The sequence below is a fragment of the Gracilinanus agilis genome, chromosome 4, assembly GCF_016433145.1.
Source record: "Gracilinanus agilis isolate LMUSP501 chromosome 4, AgileGrace, whole genome shotgun sequence".
Classification (NCBI taxonomy): Eukaryota; Metazoa; Chordata; class Mammalia; order Didelphimorphia; family Didelphidae; genus Gracilinanus; species Gracilinanus agilis.
The window spans coordinates 391,482,268-391,489,973 of NC_058133.1; positions in this window are offsets into that span (position 1 = coordinate 391,482,268).

The following is a 7,706-nucleotide window of genomic DNA, read 5'->3' on the forward strand; positions in this document are numbered from 1 at the left end:
ACTCAATCAAAATATGTGATTTTCTGAATTACATACACATTCACAGAGAGGAAGAAATGTGTATGTATGTGCGTGTGTTGTGTGTGTGTGTGTGTGTGTGTGTGTGTGTGTGTGTGTGTGTGTGTGTGTTTAACAGTATTCCTTATTCAGGTATGCCAATGAATGGAAGAGCTGGAACTTGAACCCAGCTCATCTGAGCTAACGCCCTTGCCCCAGTCTTGAGAGACTGCCGTTGTGTAGTGAATTAGAATGAGGATTTCAAGTAAATCACACCTGGGTTTGCATCCCCCCTTTAACTTCACCAACTGTGCAGTCCTGGGCAAATAATTTAACTTTGGGGAGAATGAGTTCCCTTATCCCTGAAATGGGGATAATCATGTTATCATCTACCACAAGGCTGTAGAGAGAATGGGCTGACTTCACACAAGTGAAGTACTTTCCAAACCTTATAATGTCACCTATTGTTATTAAACTAGTATAATCTAGATAACCTAGATGGAAAGAAAATGAAGGAATTTGACAGTCTATGATCACTAGAAATAGGGAGTAACTAAAAGACTCTTTAAATAGCATTTTTAAAAATGGGCAAACTCCCGTTTTGATGTCTGTAGCCCTCAACTGTCTGTTTCCAATGACATTGAATTGGCAGACAATTCAGTCACCAGTCCTGCACCCCTAAAGGCACCATAGGTAATTCTCAGAGATCCTTTAGCTGGCTCTCCTTCCCAAATCCTCTTTCTTTTCTCCTCTTGCTCCCCTCCTACTCTAAACGTTCACTTTTTGCCCTTTCTTGTCTTTTTTTTTTTCCTTTTCTTTTTTCTTACACATCCTCATCCTCTTTACAATCTAAGACCAAAGTTGGTTCCTTTATTTTAAAGGTCTTCTGGCTTTTGTAATCCACAGGCCTGATTCTATGTTGAGATCTCTTCCTTACTGCTTTTGCCTGGCTTGAGGAAATTGGAGGGTTGCTTAAGAAGGAATCATCAATACTATCCATCAGAAAGAATTGCCAGTTCTAAGAGAAGCACAACTAGACACAAGAATGAAATTCATAGGTCTTTTTTTTTTTAATGGAAAGGGAAAAAAAAAAAAAGCTTAAGCAGCATCTATAAAGGGAAAGTGTCTCAAACACAACTAAAAGATTTTTTAAAGTCCTGTCCCACATTACCAACAATGAAGCTAAACTAAATGAAGCTTGTGTTCAGCTCTGACACTTACCTCCCTGACTGCTGATCTGACTTTTACTAGCAACCATCTATGTGTTTGTCAAAGGCTTCCCCACTGTTTGTCAAACAACTCACTTACTACCAAACTAAACAGAAGAGGAAAATATACGCAAATTTCCTCCTTTCCTCTTGTAGTTAATGATCTGTGGGGAAATCTGGGCAGAAAACTGCTAAGATAAGCTCCTTGGGGAACAGAAAAGGGCAAGGAAAAAGGTAGAGAACTATTTTCAACTGTTTTCTGAAAGATATGGCTATAATGTATTCCTAATTATAATATAAACAATTGTTTTGTGCTCTAAGATTCTTTCTCTCTGTAATCTTGTGAAGTAGGTGGTACAAATTTTATTATTATTTTACAAATAAGAAAAGAAGTTATTTCATTTGACCAGGGTCACAGAGCTAGTCAATATCAGAGCTCAAGTAGGAACTCAGGTCTTGGTCTCTAAGAAAAAGGTTCTTGTCACTTTAGCCCATTGAGTCTAAAAGTAAGCAAATTAGACTTTCTTCAGTTTACAGAGTTAGCTACTTGGAAGGATCCTGAATCTCATTCAGTGCCAGGAGCAAACCAGTCACACCTTCCAAACTTGGGAGATTGTCATCCATGTCTTTCCTTAAATACTTGCTTAGAAGATCCATTACTGGGTATTGATTCATCCCTTTGATATTTCTAGCATACTATTATAGCACTGGGGCTGTCTATTCTATCTTTCATTTTTAGCTCTATAGCCAGCCTTGTTATTCCAAGCACACTGCTTCTCGATGTCTTTTATAAAATTTAGTCTGTGTTGTACTTTAATTGCGAGGTTTTCTAATTTTTTTATTGCAAGGGGGAGGGAGGGAGTGAAAAGAGGGATTGCAGAAGATCCCTCTTAATACGAAGAGGTCAGTCTAAAAAAAAAAGCCACATTCACCCGTTGTTTCACTATCTTATTGATAAATACTTCTGGGAAAAGGTCATGTGCACCGTATCATGCATTTCTGGTACAGGCACGTGGAGAAACGTAGGAATATATATGGGAAGGTATATCCCTCACCCTGCTGGTGGTCCAGGGCTGAGTCCAGAAGCATCCTTTTGCTCCCCAAATGAACTACAGTTATGAAAACGGCTCACATTAAGGGCTGGCTTACTTGACTTGCATTTGTTTGCTGTTGTTGGGGGGCGGGGGGGGGGGGTAATGCAACTCCGGTACTTGAGAGGTCCGACCTGAGTTCAGCAATCCAGGTAGCAGTCAGAGCGAGGTGGGGAATACTGAAGCCAGAATGAGAACCAGGAGAAGCAGCTGCCCTGAATGAGGGAGGAAAGGCCCTCCTGCTCTTCTGTCCCTGATTCAGGAGTTTGCTGGAGGTATAAGAAAGAGAAAGGGTTACAGTTTGCTTCCGAAGATGAAGCATATTACTAGTCTAGCTGAACCATGTCTTGGACTCCTGTCCTATTCCAGGTCCATCTTTGGGTCCTCCTGGATGTAAGTGAGCCTGAGAATTCCGTTGACACTGGAAACAACAGGAGGGTGAAGGTTTTCCAAGTAGTGACTACTCAAAACCCTGGGGGGAGGGCGGGAAGAGTCAGAGGGTCAGATAAAGTCAAGGCTCTCAAAATCTATTCTCCATTTTTGAATCATCCTCTTCAAACATATCCTCTCCTCCCTTCCCCCAATTTATTTGCATTTATCAACAGGATGAACTGCAGCTTAAAAATGCAAGTCGTTTCTCTGTTTCTTTTGAGCTCTTCTCCAAGGCTCATCTGCATGAAATGGACATGTTCTAATATCGCATCTGGGCTGATACAGCAGATACAGAACCTTTCCTTTTTCACTTGAAGGATTGTCTTAAACTATGGGAATCCAGTGTCAAGGTTGAAGGAGGGATAGGAAGCAGAAGAAATCATTTTTGAACTAGAGAAAGTAAATCATTAAGATTGAATTTATGGAGGGTGGAAAAAATAAAGGCAAATAAAACTGGGATTAGGGCCATCAAGGTTCAGCTCGCATCTTTCAAATGGAAGTAAAGAAGAAAACTTACCATTATGAGTGAGATTGAATGTAATCAGTCAATTGAAGGTAATGGGTTTTTAAACTCTTCCTCCAACTCACCTACCAAGTTTGTTTGTTTGTTTGTTTGTTTGTTTGTTTTCTTCTAAGTTAAGAATCTTTGCCTCTCCTTCATTTCACACTTGTGAAGTTTATTTTTGGATGATAATGATGAAGCACTTAAAAACGTACAAAGAACAGAGGGAAGTTCAGAGAAGCATACATGTAGAACAGCTCCCTCCACCCACCCAACCACCTCCCGCATACATACACCCACCCATGGTCAGGAGGATTTAGAATATTCCTTGCTGTTTACTGGCACTTGAAAACCCAGCACTTTAATGACTTTGTTAAGATCCTTTTCAAGGCAGCTATGTGGCATACTGGATAAAGTGCTGGGCCTGGTGTCAGGAAAACCCAAGGTGAAATCTAGCCTCATATATTTAGTAGCTGTGAGCCCTAGACATGTTCCTTAACCTCTGAGAAAGGAGTTGCACCTACTTCCTAAGGTTGTTGTGAGGATAAAATGAGATAATACTTGTAAAGCATTTTGCAAACCATAAAGTGCTATTTAAATGCTAGCTATTCCTCTCCTTTGTGTGGTTCTCTTTCTCCAATTCATTTTTGTATATCCCCCTTTTCAGATACTGATTTAGCAAAGAAAACCAAGAAGAAACAGAAGAAAGCAATGTCGCTGAAAACAAGGAGTTATATGTCATCTATGTAGTTATGTGTTATGTATTATCTATAATTCTGAGATCTTGATGGGGAAAGAATGACTTGAAAATGAAAAGGCCCTGGGAGCTTAGCTGAACTCACATATATCCATTCTGTAATCTTATCCCACTATAATGGGAGATAGGATTCATTTCAGAAATAACCATAAATGGTACAGGTAATCCAGACCTTGGTCTCTGAGTTCCTTACTAATACGTCTACTCAATAATTCAGGTGAGATCACACTTGAGATATCAAATGACTTTGAGTTCCTCTGAGTCAGGCATTTTGCATTTTCAGATGCCCACATGCTGAAACCTGGTAAGGCACTTAACTCACCCCCTCCTCAGCCCTTCTCTGATCATTTTGCATTGATCATGCCCCCTCTTTTCTCTCCTCTTCTATCTTTCTCTCTTTACCACTGATTACACATATGTTCATGTCTCCTCTAATCAAAAAACCAAACCTTGATCATCCCACGCTATTCCCTCAAGGAAGACTATACTTCTAATGTATCTGGACTAAATGATATGGAAGGTTTCTTCCACCTCCAAATCCTGTGATTCAATCCTCTCCTTCCTAGCTCACCCTGTTAAGCCTACAGTCCTTGTCATGTCTCACTACCTCATTGCAATCTGCTTCCTACCTCACTGTTCTACTGATATTTAGATTTTCAAGAATGCCATAGACATCTTCTTTGCCAAATATAGTAACCTCTTCTGAGTACTTATTCTTCTTTACTTTTCATTCATTTATGTTATGATTGATCACTTCTCAATACTTTCTTTCCCCTTGTCTTCTATGACATTGCTTTTTTTTCTCATATTTCTCAATGCTCAGACTGTTCCTTCTTTGGTTTCTTTGCTTTTCATTCTGCTCCTTTTTGCCTCAAAGTTTAAATTTCTCTCAAGGCTGTGTCCTTCATTTTCTCTCTTTCCATTCTCTACCTTGGTGATCTCATCCAATAACTATTAATTTATATATTCAAGAAAGACAGATAGGGTTCATTCTTAGGAAGTGTACCTAACTGTAATTGACTGACATCTAAGTATATGGCAAGTACTAATGCCAGCCTTCCTAAAAAGTAACTGAATCTCAAGGCTTCCTGTGCTCCAGGAATTTGCCCTTTGAATCATTCATTCTCATTTTTTATCTTAGTTTTGTTTACTAGATTTTCACACAGTGCTTTCTACAAACATGTCCAGGATTACTCTCTTCTCAAAAACTTTGACTTAATACTGTTATCCTTTCAAACTACCAACCTGAAAAGCCAAAATACTTGAAAGAGTCAGCTATGCTTATTGCTTCTACTCTTTTTCTATCACTCACTTATTAAGTCTTCTCAATCTGGCTTTCAGGCCTACCTCTCTTAGGAATTTTCTCTTTCCAGAATGATATTTCAAAAATTAAATCCAGTGGCCTTTTCTCAGTCCTTATTCTCCCTAACTTCTCTACAACTTTTGTTACTATTAATGGTGATCACCTTCTACTCATAATAGATACATTCCCTTCTCTTGACTTCCTTCATACTAGCCTGGTTTTCCTCCTCTTCTGTTTTGAGTGCTTTTCAGTATCACTTCTTTATACCTCCGAAGAATATTTATCCCCCAATACTCTCCGAGGCCCTCTTTTTGTTCTTTCTAAGTCATCTCAACAGCTCCTAAGGATTCAATTATAATCTTTATTTGGATGACGCCCAAATCTCTCAAAATTCCAGACCTGTACTACCATCTCCTGATGGAAATCTTCACTTGGATAGGCATCTTGAACTCAATGTATCCACTCATAAAACAGAAGCAGACAGCAGGATGGATTAGAAACCAGAATCCAACAACATTTTTTTAAAATAAGAAATAACATTTGAAACAAACAGACAAATAAAATAAGAGGCTGGAGCAGAATCTATTATGTTTCAACTGAAGTGAAAAAAATTAGGGTTAGCAATCATGATCTCAGACAAAACAAAAGCAAAAATAGATAAATTAAAAGGAGATAAGCAGAGAAAACACATCTTGCTAAAAAAAGAACTATATACCATGAAAAAATGTCAATACTAAACATACATGTGCCAAACAGCATAGCATTCAAGTTCTTAAAGGAAAAGTTAAATTAGTTATAGGAGGATATAAATAGTAAAGTTATATTAGTGGGAGTCCTCCAATTTCCCCTCTGAAAACTAGATAAATCTAGCAATAAAATAAATAAGAAAGAAGTGGAGGAGATGAATAGAATCTTAGAAAAGTTAGATATGATTGAACTCTGGAGAAAGTTGAATGTGAATAGAAACGAATATACCTTTTTCTCATCAATTTGAGGGATCTTCACAAAAAGTGGCTATGTATTAGGGCATAAAAACCACACAACCAAATGCAAAAAAGCAGAAATATTAAATGCACCCTTCTTAGACCATAATGCAATAGAAATTATATTCAATAAAGGACCATATGAGCATAAATTTAAAATTAATTGGAAACAAAAAAATCTAATCCTAAAGAATGAGTCAAAAATAGATCATAGGCATAATCAATAATTTAAAGAGAATGAGAATAATGAGATAATATACCAAAATTTGTAGGATACAGTCAAAGTAGTACATAAGGAAAAAATACATATCTCTAAACATATATATCAATAAATGAGAAAAAGAGTAGATCAATGAATTGGCCAGGCAACTAAAAGAGAAAAAATGTAAATCTTAAATTGAATACAAAAAAGAAAATCCTGAAAACCAAGAGAGATGAATAAAATTGAAAGTTAAAAATAATTTTAACAAATCAATAAAACTAGGAGCTAGTAGCTATAACACAGATAAACCACTGGTTAATTTTATTTTTAAAAAATCAAAATAAAAGCAACAAAAAATGAAATGGATGAATACACCACCAATGAAGATAAAATCAAAGCAATTGTAGGAGCTATTTTGCCCAAATATATGCCAAGGAAAATGATTATTTAAGTGAAATGGATGAATGTTACAAAACTATAAATCACCCAAATAACATAAGATGAAATAATTCTTAGAAAAATAAATTGAACAAGTCGTAAATGACTTGCCTAAGAAAAAATTTCTAGGACCAGATGGGTTTATAAGTGAATTTTACCAAACATTTAAGGAGCAATTAATCACAGTACTATATAACTATTTGAAAAAATAGGTAGAGGCCTCTAGGTGGCTTAGCAGATAGAGCTTTAAGACCTGGGTTCAAATTTGGCCTCAGCCACTTCCTAGTTATAAGACCCTGGGCAAGTCATGTAACCCCATTTGCCTAACCCCTACCCTTCTGTCTTAAGAGTTGTTACTAAGAGAGAAGGTAAAGAAATCCTACCAAATTCCTTTAGTAATACTAATGTGGTTTTGATACCTAAACCAGGGAAAGCAAAATCATAGAAACAAAACTATAGGCCAATTTCTTTTATGATTATTGGTGTGATAAATTTAAATAAAATACTAATAAGTAGATTATAGCAATACATCACAAACATCATACACTATTCCTGGGCAGGATTTATACCAAGAATGCAGGACTGATTCAATATTAGGAAAGCTATCAGCATAATTGACTATATCAATAACAAAAACAACAAAAAATTATATGAGTTATGTCAATAGATGCAGAAATAGTTTTTTTACAAAGTATAGTATCTATTTCTAGTAAACCTCTAGTAAATATAGGATCCTTTCTTAAGTTTATAAATAGTATCTATCTAAAACCAAGAGCAAGCATTATTTGAAATG